Source organism: Lipophrys pholis (genome assembly GCF_963383615.2).
Source record: "Lipophrys pholis genome assembly, chromosome: 2".
Classification (NCBI taxonomy): Eukaryota; Metazoa; Chordata; class Actinopteri; order Blenniiformes; family Blenniidae; genus Lipophrys; species Lipophrys pholis.
In genome coordinates this window covers 1,842,651-1,854,141 of record NC_137636.1, presented here as the reverse complement: position 1 = coordinate 1,854,141, position 11,491 = coordinate 1,842,651, and the positions used below count along the sequence as shown (strand labels likewise).

The 11,491-nt window shown below is 43.3% G+C and overlaps 1 protein-coding gene across 2 annotated transcripts in view; it reads left to right on the top strand.

The window, feature by feature from the left end:
* The first annotated feature begins 4,097 nt into the window (after positions 1-4,097).
* The window catches only part of madd (MAP-kinase activating death domain), a 68,527-nt gene continuing 61,133 nt past the window's right edge, over positions 4,098-11,491 (top strand). For both annotated transcript variants that reach the window (XM_080458037.1, XM_080458038.1), the window contains exon 1: positions 4,098-4,406. The gene's annotated coding sequence lies outside the window, so the exon portion shown is untranslated. The remainder of the gene's footprint in view (positions 4,407-11,491) is intronic.

Sequence of the window (11,491 nt, the reverse complement as noted above, 5' to 3'; positions counted from 1 at the left end):
TGGACGGGTGAACACTGAATCCTTATCCCAGAACAACTGAATGAAACGCAGTGAGCTCCAATACAAACAAGTCCATGTCGTCCTTCCACATTCTTCAACGGTCCGTACCTGCAACGCCTAAACAATAGTACCAGTTTTTCTTCCTCAGCAGTGTTGGACAAACCTGTAACAGAAGGCTGCTGCTGCTGCTGCTGCTGCTGCAGCATCCTTTTCCTGCTTCGTGTTTATCTGAGAAAACCAGAAGAGGTTGTTTTTTTTTTTTAGAAGTCAATTCCAATTTTTGAAATGTAATGAAGGTACATCTCAGAAAATTTGAATATCAATGAAAAGTTAACGTTTTGAAGGCTATTCCCACACTGGAAACATGCAAACAAAAGTTTTTGTATCATTACATTTACTTCTTTCTGTGACTCAACACACCACCTTGTGGTCCAAACCGGTTTTGCGAGGCTAAATGAGTTGAAACTTGCAGATTTTGGGAGATGAAATATCACTGAGTGTTTTGTCTCATTTGGCTTATAATAAATTGTGACTATGACATGTATCTTTTTAATGTGTGATTGTTGCTGCGGGTTTAAAGAAAATAAGGAAAACATGAACTATTTTAATATTTTGAGATGCTGTGTTTTTGATTGTCATGAATTTGAAGGTGAAATTGTGAAAAAATAAAACAAAGTCGGAGTAAATCTAAATTATATCTCGTCTCGACATTTGAATTGAACTGTGCTTGTCCGTTATATTCAGATTTTTTGAGATGTGCCTGTATTTTGATTGTTTTTTCTATTTTTGTTTTTGGGTGAAATTAGTGTCTTGTATATTCTCGAGGTAGATTTGAAAAAGGAAGATGAACTGTTTGCAGGGTATTTCATCAGGAACACGTCTGACCACGATTGTATCGAACCTTCTGCCTTCTCAAAAGTTTAATTTGTGGTTTACTGATGGTCTAAAAATGGGAACATATTTTAGATTTGCTTACATTCTCCCAACCCTTCCGCAGGGTATGGAATTGTTTAACAGAAGCAGATTAACCGGACTGTGTGGACTGATTAGTTTTCTTAAGTTGGCTATGCAAAACCTTCATTTGGATCCTTTTTTTTTTTTTTTGCAATAAAACTAAAGGTTTGTTTTCAGTTGGATGCTTGCAGAGTATCTGATGGAGGGAACACAAATGAACGGGGGAGTGTGTGTTCTGCTCCAGTCAAACCAGCTTGAAACGTCGGTCGCTGGCTTCCTGAAGTTCCTCTGTGTACATGTGGTTCTGTCAAAGCTGTGGCTATAGAGGCGAATTGTACTGTATATAGTGTGATTGTCATCTCTGATCTCTTTCATTTCTGTCTTCAAAGGGTGACACGTTGTCGGTATATAGAAATGCAAAGCTATTTTAATACTTGTAAGTCATTGGAGACCTTCTTGTTTTGTATGTACAGTATAAATTAAAGCTCTGCTGTAGTGCTGACATCGTCCATTCGTCTTCTGTACGACTTTGTCCAATTCAGGCGTAACGAGAGCTGAAGGTGATCCCTGACAGCAGGTTACACCCTGGACAGTACATCTCACATCACTATATGTACAACGTACGGACAACTTGACACCTGATCAGCTGAACTGGACTCAAACTGGAGATCTTCTCTGTGTGAGGCGAGAGTCAACCACTGCACCACGTAGACGAGCCACCACTGATTCTCAGATGCATGTTTGTAACCTGTTGGAGGAAGCGCACAGGAAGAACATGCAGAGTACACAAAGAAAGCCAAAACTCAAACTCGGCATGCAGCAAATAGACATTCATTTTTTTTATAGAAATATGGACAATTATGAAAACAGTGGTGGAAAGCTCGCCTCGCCGAACCTGGACTAGGACCTTGTGAGGCAGGAGTGCCATCCACTACACCACTGTCCACCCACAACCTGAAGGAATTATGTGGTAGAACAGAAGAAATATCTAACTTTTTCATTATAAATTATACAAATTATACAGTTTCTGTCGCAGGGTCCACGACGCCACGTGGCTCCCCGCTCTCCTGCACTGCAGACACAATCCCCCCTCCCCCAAGTTGGACTTGGCGGGTTGTGGGCCCACGCAACTGTAGGGTGTCGGGGGCAGGAGGGCGTCAAGTGAGGGGCAGGAGGGTGACGTTGTCTTATTCAGTAGTGATGGAGGAGGGATGGTGAGATCGGCCACAGGTTTGGACGGGAAGCTGTAGGACCGTTGTGGTGAAGAGGAGCTGAGCTTCAAAGTAAAGCTCTTTGTTTACCGACCGCTCTACATCCCCACCCTCACCTGTGGTCATGAAGTTTGGTCATGACCGAGAGAATGAGAGCTGTCACTCTTGGTGACAGAGTGACAGATTGACAGAGTGATAGAGTGACAGACTGATGGAGTGAGAGAGTGATAGAGTGATGAAGTGACAGAGTGATAGACTGATGTAGTGATAGCGTGATAGAGTGATAGACTGATGGAGTGACAATGATGGAGAGAGAGTGACAGAGTGACGGAGTGACAGAGTGACAGACTGATGAAGTGATGAAGTGACAGAGTGATAGACTGATAGAGTGATAGAGTGGTGAGTGATATAGCAATAGAGTGATGAAGTGACAGACTGATGGAGTGATGAGTGATATAGCGATAGAGTGACAGAGTGATAGACTGATGGAGTGACAATGATGAAGTGACAGAGTGATAGACTGATGGAGTGACAGTGATGGAGTGACGGAGTGATAGAATGACAGTGATGGAGTGATAGAGTGATGAGTGATAGAGCTATAGAGTGATGAAGTGACAGAGTGATAGACTGATGGAGTGAGAGAGTGATGGAGTGACAGAGTGACCGACTGATGGAGTGATAGTGTGAGGAGCTCAGCCATCCGGGAGAGAATCGGAGTAGAGGGCCACTGCTCCTCCACATTGAAAGGATCCAGTTGAGGTGGTTCGGGCATCTGATGAGGACGCCCCCTGGTGGCCTCCCTGTAGAGGTCTACCAGGTACGTCCAACTAGGAAGAAGCCCCGAGGAGCCCAGGACTCACTGGAGAGATTATATCTGGTCTGGGAGTGTCTCGGGGTTCCCAGAAGAGCTGGCGGAAGTTGTGGAGGACGGGGATGCCTGGACTCCTCTGCTCTCCGTCCTGCCGCCATGACCCCAGATGGATTAAGCGGGAAAGAAGATGGATGGACTAATTATACATAACGAGCATAAGGGGGCCATACTACACTAAATCCACTTCCTAAAGGTTCTCCAGCAGTACTAATCGTCCTCATACCTGGACTGATGTCCCAGAAGTGAAGACAGTCTGTCCTCTCTGTCCCTGGCTTGTTTCAGGTTTTAAAAAGTGTGTTGCTCCAAGCAGCCAATCAGAAATCAAACCCTATATAGTGTCATCGGGGGTTTAGCCAATCCCAATCAAGGTAGGCCCTCCCTTTGACTCCTCCTACAACTAGGCAGCTCTGCTCTGGCACATGGCACCACGAGAGGAAGTACTTCCTCCTCTTCCCAAGATGGGCATGTGTGGGCGGAGCTAGTCCGGCTCACACAGACACAGCAGATTCTGAATGTAGCTCCTATGATCCAATATTCAAATGGAGGAAAATCAAGGAGGAGCTGGAAACTTAGAATACTGAAAGTTTCTGGACCGACCAGACCAGGAGGAGGAGGAGAACAGGAGGAGGAGGAGGTGAACAGGAGGAGGAGGAGAAGAGGAGGAGGAGGAGAAACGCTGGAGGACAGGAGAAGTTGGAGTGACCAAGACCAAGTCAAAACCAACACCTTGTCAATATGGTCTTGAGACTCGTCTGGAGTACTCCAACACTACTTTTTGGTATTTTGTATTGGGGGGGGTTGCGCCCCACAAATGTTTTGTCTGCACCGGTAATGATTGGAAACACCTTAAATTATATATATATATATATATCTATATATATATATATATATATCTATATATCTATATATATATATATATATATATATATATATATATATATATATATATATATATATATATATATATATATATATATATATATATATATATATATAGTGGGAATATATATATATATATATATATTGAGCAGGTACTGGAGTGTGTGCATGCGGACTGATGAGGAGGAGGAAGAGGAAGAGGAGGAGGAGGATGTTGTGAAGGCAGGTTGTAACTGACCGAGCTTCATCTCGCTGAGAGGCGGACCCTCGTTTCGCATCACCTCGCTCCGTCAGACGGAGGGCAGCTTCTCGCCCCGCGTCTCCAATGATACCTGCGAACCCGCGAGACCCCCGGTTGATTTCAGACGAAGCCCGCCGCCCCGGAGCCTCCGTGACCGGGCGGAGGACGCTCAGCGGCCGGGCGGGAGGACGCTCAGCGGCCAGGCCGTCACCAGCAGCTGGCTCCGCGGCTAGCCTGCTACCGTGAGCAGGTGAGGATGCTCTCACCTCGGCCGCTGTGCGCGTGTGTTTCCCCCTTCCTCTGCACGTTTTCTCCAACATTGCGGATCGTTTTCTCTCGTTTCTTCTTCTTTTCTCTCGCTGACAAACGTTTAATGAGCAAAACAACCGGAGCGGGCTAGCGTTAGCGGCTAGTTAGCTCCCTGCTAATCCACTCGTGACGTAGGAAGAGCATAAAGGAAGCCAGGATGCTTAAAACAACGACAACTAACACGTTAAAAATCATAAAAGCCCCCGCGAGGACATGGAAATACGTGTTTTATAGTCGGAGGTGTGTGTTTCAGGGGAGGCGCTGCCACCATGTCTGTTATTAGTGGACGCTGTCTTCCTGTCAGCGGATAATCTACTCTTGACCAGCTGGTTAGTAAAATCAACCTGCTGGTTAGTAAAACCAACCTGCTGGTTAGTAAAATAAACCAGCTGGTTAGTAAAATCAACCTTTCTGGTGGAAACCAGCCACCATGAGGGGAGATGTGGGGTCTGGAACTGACTCCTTGATAAGCTTCACATCCAGATCGTGTCAATAATGGCTGTTTTACCACTTCTGTCATCCTCACATAACCCAGATGATGGTTCTGTGTAACCCAGATGATGGTTCTGTGTAACCCAGATGATGGTTCTGCTGGTTAAAGAACATGGCAGGGTTCATGTGGGTGTGCTGTGAATGACGTGACTTTGGTTGGAGGTTACTGACGACGTCCTCCTCCTCCAGCTCCGTCCACTGAACACGCATCACATCAGATCGTGACTGGATTTATTGTGCATTTTTAATTTTACTCCCATCCTTGTGTGTTGTGCATTCAGATGTGGGAATGAGGCAACGCATCTTTGTCTTATTGTATTTAATATTTCTAGAATAATCTTAGTTTTCTATTTGGGGCGGGGGTGGTTACTGCTCTCGTCTCATTTTGTGTGGAGTTGCTGGGTTTACTCCCCTTCTTCCTCCAAAACATACATTTAAAGCTGATTAACTAAATAGTGACCAAATATGGGAAATTGTGATAAACAGCTGGAATGCAGACGTGCACATTACACATGGAATGCTCCCCAAGCCCACCCTGGACTCGAACTGGGGATGCTCTCTGTGTGAGGCGCCCACTGTACCACTGCACAGCCCTCCCAACAAACAACCTCATGAAATTGTGTTGTCGGAAAAAAGACATATGGGGAGTGATCCTGAAAACATATGTACTGCATGCAAACTGCACAGAAAGTCCCTGAAAGCCTGGGAATCGAACTGGGAATCTTATTGCTGAGAAGTGAGAATGCAAACTACTGCACAAGTCAGTGGAGTTAAAGAAGAAGAAAAACTATACAAATATAACTAATTTATACAATTCTAAGTGGAATGTACCACACGTATATTACAAATAAAATTTGGTGACCAGGTGTGTGTGTGTGTGTGTGTGTGTGTGTGTGTGTGTGTGTGTGTGTGTGTGTGTGTGTGTGTGTGTGTGTGTGTGTGTGTGTGTGTGTGTGTGTGTGTGTGTGTGTGTGTGTGTGTGTGTGTGTGTGTGTGTGTGTGTGTGTGTGTGTGAGAATTCATGCTCTGAGAAGTGAACGTTACAGAATTTAAATCAAGAAAAGTTTTGCAAAATTAGGAATTAAACAAAATGTGATGACAGCCCTCACAATTCCCCCTTTTGTCTTTATCATAGTAAATCGTGTCGTTCCATTAATCCTGGACGACATTATGAAAGGTCTCATGTTCTCCTCTTGTCATGCGGCGTCACTCAGAATCATCGTTTCACTGTGATGAGGGCTCATCAGGAGATCAGGTGTACCCGTGACCATTCGTCTTTCCCGATACTGAGCATGTCCATATCTCATGATAAACTGCTATTTCATCTCTGGACGTTCAGCGGTAAAGTTTGGGAGAGATGAAGGTGTTGCAGCGTTGCGTTGGCAGAATACTCTCCATCTTTGACTTCACTGGGTTTGGAAGGTTGTGGATGATTTGAACAAGACGACGTTAATGAGACCAGAACTTTTGTGTCGACTGTCAGACTGACTCCCAACAATAGAGCGGAGCACTCCCCCTGAGCGACGACGAAGGCCCCGCGCTCAATCCCACTCAGTAATCACACAGTTACAGTTTACACGGTTCACTTTGTCTTTCTGGGAGAATACAATATATGGTAATATCAGCATACAATGTACTTATCACATAAGACTAAACCTGTGATCAATACACTCTGCATTCATGTCTGAATAACTTTATTTTAAATATGAAAGGAAATGCAGAGAGTCGTGATAAACAAAATGCATAAAATTTGCGTGATTAGCAGCTTGAAATACTTTGTACCCGGTGGCCACAGGATAAACTGAACGCTCGCGGTGTGATACCCCTCCAGTGTCTCTGTTTGAGCCCCTCGCAGGGCAGATTGTAGGATGATTGTTTACACGCCAACGTTTATAAGTGGAAAACTGGAAACGACACTCAGAGCCACTGAAAACGCAATGTAATATACTGAAAACTTAATGTAATATACTGAAAACGCAATGTAATATACTGAAAACTTAATGTAATAAACTGAAAAGGTAATGTAATAAACTGAAAAGGTAATGTAATAAACTGATAACTTAATGTAATAAACTGAAAAGGTAATGTAATAAACTGATAACTTAATGTAATAAACTGAAAAGGTAATGTAATAAACTGATAACTTAATGTAATAAACTGAAAAGGTAATGTAATAAACTGATAACTTAATGTAATAAACTAAGTTTTCTGAAACGCTGCTGCTGCACATTTGAATCACGGCCATATTAAATATGTAGTTTGGTAGTTTTATAGTGGACATTCAGTTCAGTCCATTACAAAAGCAAACAGCACCAACTAGTGGCCTTCAACGTTTTCAGCCTCTCTGTGTAAACGGACATGGTTGCATGTAAACGTTGCAGTGTGAATGAAATGTATGGAAACGATGAGTTTTCACTAAAAGTCTGAACGAGGCTGAGGATTGTAAATCATGTTTAACATGAACCACCTCAGTAAAAGTGCCTGTAGTACGTTGATGTGTTCAGCGCTCTGCTTCCTGAAGGCAGTGGAAACACGTCATTCTCAGTTCATATGACTCGAGTGTGAGCAGCCGTCTCACCACAGCCGGCAACTTCCACTCTTACTACACATGTGAAGAGTGAACACAGAGGATGTAACACTCTTCTTAGATTCAGCAGCTCAACACGTGAGCCGAGTGCTTCGTTTGTTGTTGTGTACGATTTTGTGGTTGAAATGTCTTCACACTTTGGCTTTATTTTATATTTAGATATTATGTCTTTTGGAATTTGCAGAGAAGGACTGCCGAGTGCATGGGCACACAGGTCGTCCTGAGCATTGGGCGTGTTGCTCGTGTTGGCCTCTCACCATAATGATCAATGTGCAATACGTTGTGCAGCTGTATGTGAACTGTGTGCATTCCCTTTCTTCGTCTGTATACAAGTACTTTAATGATATCAAGTAATACATTTAAAATGTATTATGATATCAACACGTGAAGACTCGCTGAACTGCCACGAATTGTTTCAGAGTGATCGGTACTGGATGAATCTGTAGAAAACGGCGTGTATCGTGCAGCTTTACTTTACTGTGTAATTGTGCAGAATTATTCAGCGTTCAGAAAAGATAAGCTGACTTCTGTTTCATACAACATCCCAATAAACAAACAAGTCATGAAGCCAATGAAATATGGTTCTTGAGTCTTCACGGTTAATGAATTCGGGATGTTTTTACACAAATCGGACTAATTCGAGGTAAATGTGTTGGATTTAATATGTTGTGAGCAGAATGTTAAAACATGGTCATTTATTTGCTATGAAAGAAACGTAAATGAAAGAGAAATAACCTTCAGGATATCGAAACTTTAACGTGGAAGCAGGTTGAATATTCATGGATTTAAGTATAGAACAAATTGCCTCTTTTGATTTCACGGCTTTTGTTGCCGCGTGTGCTTCTGCAGCAACGGTTTGATTCCCGACGGGGCGGCGGCTAATACACACTGAAGACACCACGTACTGCTCATACCGGTTCTTACTATAGACCGGAGTACCACGGGAGGTTAAACTAAGTTCTAGAGCCAGTTTTCAATTTTACACGACAGTGGTGCTCAGAGCCGGTGAAGAGTTTTTGAAAATGGCTCCCAAGGTGGCACTTTTTGAAAATGCTCTGCATCCGTCTCTGTGGAGTAACTGCTGCTGCTGCTGCTGCTGTGGATGTAGTAAATAGTCCTTCTACACGTGTACTCGATCAGAAGTCCCCTGCAGGTTACCAGCTCAGTGGGGCTGATCTATGTCTGGCCTGTTATCTTTTTATTCTCTTTTTTTATTGTGGCGGGGTCATAAAGTCACGTAGGACCTGTTCATCAGTGTAACGCTTGAGGAAAGGTTGCAGTTTGTCAGTGTAAGTGCAGCGTCCATTCCTCGTGATTGTGTGGCGGTTCTATTTCTCTAAAGGTAAAGACCTCAGCCTGTTGACTGGCAGGAAGTGGCAGTGAATAACGTCCATCTCCTCCTCTGCTTACATAAGCAGCAGCGGCTGCTGCCTCGCCTTCATGTGTCACGTTAACCTGCGTCATTATCTCGTCTTTGTGGGCCACGGTGTCGTGTAGTTCGTCCCGTGTTGCTGAGCGAGTGGAGCGAGGGTGAACGCCGAGGTGGGTCATGGCAGAGCCAGAGAGGAGTCACAGTCCCTCCATCCTCTAAAAAATAAAGCCTGCAGCGCCGCCGCTTCATAAAGCACTCTGGCTTCGTACCAGGAAGCGTCGGGGCGGCCAGGCCTGCGCGTGGATCCATTGTCCTGATGGTTTTGTGAGATAAAGAGGGTCAGAGTTGTGTTTTGGTCTTCTGACTGGGAGGATCTGCCTTCAGCCACAAAGTTACACAGAATTACATTGCTCAATAAAGACCGCGCCGCTAACTCACTTATAGATTTGATCTTGTCCAGGGAAACTCTCCTTTACCTTTGGAAGCTATTTGAGCTGCTTCTATTTTTGCTCTAAAGAAAAAAAAACTTCATTTTTTTTGTGTTACAGCAAATGATCTTTTATGTCCCATTTTTGAAACTGAACTATAATTAGAGACGACATATTTCTATTGCTATCTTGCTTCTGTTTAAATAAAAAAATCTTTGTTGCATTTATGGAAATAAAGATTGCTTTTTTTGCTAATTAGCATTTTGTGAGATATAAACAGATTATAGTTTATGCAGCATTTAGGAAATTAAATCAATGTAATTAGAAACCACAATTATTATTTTGCTTTTGGCTCCCTATTAAAGAAAAACAAAGATAATGTTGCTTTTACATAAACTGCTCGTATTTATTGTGAATTAGCTTCTTACATGTTTAGAAATATTCTGTAGTTTGTTGCATTTATGAAAGTAAAGAACTTTAGAGAGGGATTGCTATCATTTTATGTTTTATTGTGACTATTTTACATTTCACATTACTTTTACATTTTTTTAATCAGACATATTGACTGTATTTTGTACTATTTAGATTTTACTCTTTGCTGCATAAAGAAAAGAAAATAGTTTTTAGCTTTTTCAACATTACTTGTTTTTTGCTGATTTTGATCAACTACCGAAACATGTAATTCTATATTGAAAATGAGTTTACACAATAATTAACCCCCTAAGTTCCTCCTTGTTTCTCGTACTGAAGCCAGAAACCTTTACTTGTAGTGGAAGACGAACTTCTAAGACTTAAAAAAAAGAAATTCTAATTTGTAACCTCAAGTTGAAAGTTTGTCTTCTGTGCAGCAAAATAAGAAAATGTGAGTTTTTTTGTTAGTTTTTTTTTTAGCGCCAAGGATCCATTTCAGAGAGATGAAAGAGGTTTTTTTTGGAATATGATGGTTTCCCTTGTCGCCTCACGTCGGTGGCCTGTATATATAAATAGCTTGAAAATGTTAACTTCAACCTGAGGGTTTGCTCTTTCACCGCCGTCTCGGAGCAGATATTCCCGCTGACACCAGAAGACGGTTTGCTCTGGTGGACATGTCGAAGTCAGGCGGAGACCAGAGAAGCTACCTGGTGGGATGAGCGCTGACGCTAAGCTGACTCATGGAGGCTCACGTCTGAATGAGCCGAGTCTCCGTATAAGTCGCACGTCAAACACTGAGAATTTAGTACGTTTCCGTGAGTCGGCTTATTTTCAGTCCGGACGTGAAGCGTTACACAACTCCGGTGGCAGTATTCTGTCGTTTATGACTTCAAAGGATGTTGTTCTGTTTTCTTATTAAGTGAAATGATTAATGAGGAAAAGGTCGTCACTTTAGCGACTGTCGTGTCAGGGTTAATCCAGGTTAGGGTTGTTTCTCTGTGTGGAGCTTTTTTCAGTCACAAGTGGCCATTAGGCATAATTATAGGCTTGATGCTTGTGAAGCTTCAATCAGCCTGAATGTTCAGCTGGTTCGATGCCGGTCTTCATCAGGAAGTGCGGCTGCTGCCTCTCGCTCGTTATTCTCAATCATTTCCTTTTGTCCGTCAGAAATTCACGCGAGACATGAGATTCGGCAGCTCTAAAGCTTTACCAGGTCCCTGAATACAGAATACTGTCTCACACCTGCAGGGCTTCTATAACTCGGTGTGCCGCTTCACTTTACATCAAGATCACCGCTTTATCTCCCTGTTAAGGACGGCTACTGACCGAAGTCCTTCGGTACTACTGAGTACCAATTCACGTAAGATCAAGCGGTACCATGTTTTGGTACCTAAACGCCTCCTTGTGACTATGAGGGGGTGGAAGAGGAGGCGATTTTCCGAGCCGGACTTGAGCGCAGTATTGCACGCACACGAGCGTAGTGATGTCGGTATCTGCAGGTTCAGACAACAGAGGCTGCAGAGCGAGCGTGGCTGATAGAAAGAGCTCAGAAGTACGGCTCCACTTTTCAAGATTTGTGACGCGGTCTCACTATACTTTTCAAAATGGTTCCAGTATGCACCGAGCAGAATCTATAGACGTTGGAGCTTATCAGTGACATATGACAGGCTGTAGGTGCCTGAGAAAACCTGCTCTGTTCACTGTTTGCATTTCAGGGTGGAGTTTGGGAAATAAGT